This window comes from Coenobita brevimanus, chromosome 72 (assembly GCF_032717465.1).
Source record: "Coenobita brevimanus isolate Jiangsu-jjx chromosome 72, ASM3271746v2, whole genome shotgun sequence".
NCBI lineage: Eukaryota > Metazoa > Arthropoda > Malacostraca > Decapoda > Coenobitidae > Coenobita > Coenobita brevimanus.
In genome coordinates, this window is record NC_137025.1 from 18,744,745 (window position 1) to 18,746,935 (window position 2,191).

The window sequence follows — 2,191 nt, forward strand, 5'->3', positions numbered from 1 at the left end:
GCCCCTTTTAGACGGATTTTACGACAAGCAGGGATACTGAGGAGGTATTCTATCCCCCCCCTCCCAAGGGGGAAACTTAGTCATTGAGTGGCATGGTGCTCACTTTCCCTTTTTTTTTTTTTTTTTTTTTTTTTTTTTTTTTCCCATTCCATTCCATTCATGAGTCCTTTACTCATCCCTCTTAACCACCTGTGAGGTCTACAAATACCTGTACACTAGTCAAATTAAACACAATGAGAACACAATGAGAACTACTCAGCTTCAGACCAGTATCACTGACCATTGTTGTAAGATACTAGAAAAGCTGATAAGGGAAGTTTGGGTAAAGCATCTAGAACATGGTATGATAAAAGAGAGGCAGTTCAGTTTTAGGAAGGGAAATTCATGTGTTACTAATCTTCTAAGCAATTATGACAAAGTTAGAGAAACATTACAGAAAAGAGAAGGATGGGTGGACAGTATCTATTTAGATTTTAAGAAAGCATTTGACAGAGTACCGCACCAAAGATTTTTATGGAAGCTGTACTATCAAGGAGGTATCCAAGGCAATTTCCACTGTTGGATGCAGGATTTTCTCAGAAAAAGGGAAATGAGAACAATATTAAGGGGAAATTACTCATCATGGAGGGAAGTGACCAGTGGAGTTCCACAGGGCTCAGTTATGTTTTTAGTATATTATGTTTTTAGTATAAATAAATGGCATAGATAGTAATATTGGAAATGGAAGCTATCTAAATATGTTTGCAGATGATGCAAAAATTCAAAAGAAAATTACTAACATTGATTCTTGCAAAGAGCTGAAGAGGAATTGAACAAGCTTCATGAATGGAGCAATAAATGGCAAATGGAATTTAATGTGGATAAGTGTCATGTAATAAAATTTGGTAAAAGTGAGAAAAGACCAGATTGGTATTATAAGTTAGGAAGATCAACCCTACACATATCAGAAAAGGAGAAGGACCTAGGAGTAATTATCAGTAACAGACTATCTCCTGATGATCACATCAGTGAGAAGGTAAGAAACATGTATACATTGCTTGCTAACATGAGAATAGCATTCACATATATAAATGAAGATATGCTGAGGAAAATATTCATCAGACCAACTCTGGAGTATGCATCACAGTAGTCTGGAATCCTCATCTCAAAAAACACAGATAAGATTGAAAAAGTACAACGGGCCACTACAAGATGGGTACCAAGCTTAAGGGATTTAAGTTACTGAGAAAGACCGGAAAGACTGAATTTACCAACGCTGCAGGAAAGGAGGAGGAGACATGATTATACTATATAAATACATATCAAGGGAACAGAAAATAGACATAAATGAATATATCATACGTGTGAAGCATCAGCAAGAGGACATTGCAAAATACAGCGTAAAAAGAGAGGTGACAAAGATGTAATGAAATTCAGTTTCCCTAATAGGACAATTGATCAGTGGAATGCACAACCGAATGAGGTAGTGTGTGCCAAAACTATTTATAATTTCAATGATATGTATGATAAAAATGGTTTAATACAGTGGGCAGTACGAGCTTGACTCATTCCTGTAAAGATACAAAGCTAAGGCAATCCTCACGCCTAACAGATTAGATAACTCGTCCCCAGATGATTAATTATAACTATGTTTATCCAACCTAACTCATTCATACCTTAGAAATTCGAATTTTTACTGCTTTCCGCCTAACCTAATTTAATTTAAGGGCGGAAACTACCCGAGAAAGCTTTGAGACGAATTATATGAGAAGCCGGAATGACCATTTGCCGTTTGTTAAACAAAAGGCGAGAGGCTCTGATCATGTTACCCCTACAGAGATCAGAGGACAAATGGTATATTTGTGGCGGCCTCTGACAACCCCGCGCATGCGCCGTAGGGGGCGGACAGGGGGACAGATTATAACACTACACCGGCCCCGACTGACCGCCATCATTCCACCCTTCACCCGCCAAACAGCTGTTTTGCACAAAATAAAATACGTGATGTACATATGAAGTGCAAGCATATTATTTTTTTTTCTTCCAGCAAAGTAAACCTTCATTCCTATTAACCTTTTTTTTTTTTTTTCTGCCAGCACATATGCATTCTAAGATGAATTTATGTGGTGCAAGTTAGAATGGGTCCGTTAGGAAGAAAAACACCGGCGTTTGCTGTTTGCTGATTTGCTCTCTCTCGAGATGTCTGGTTTAC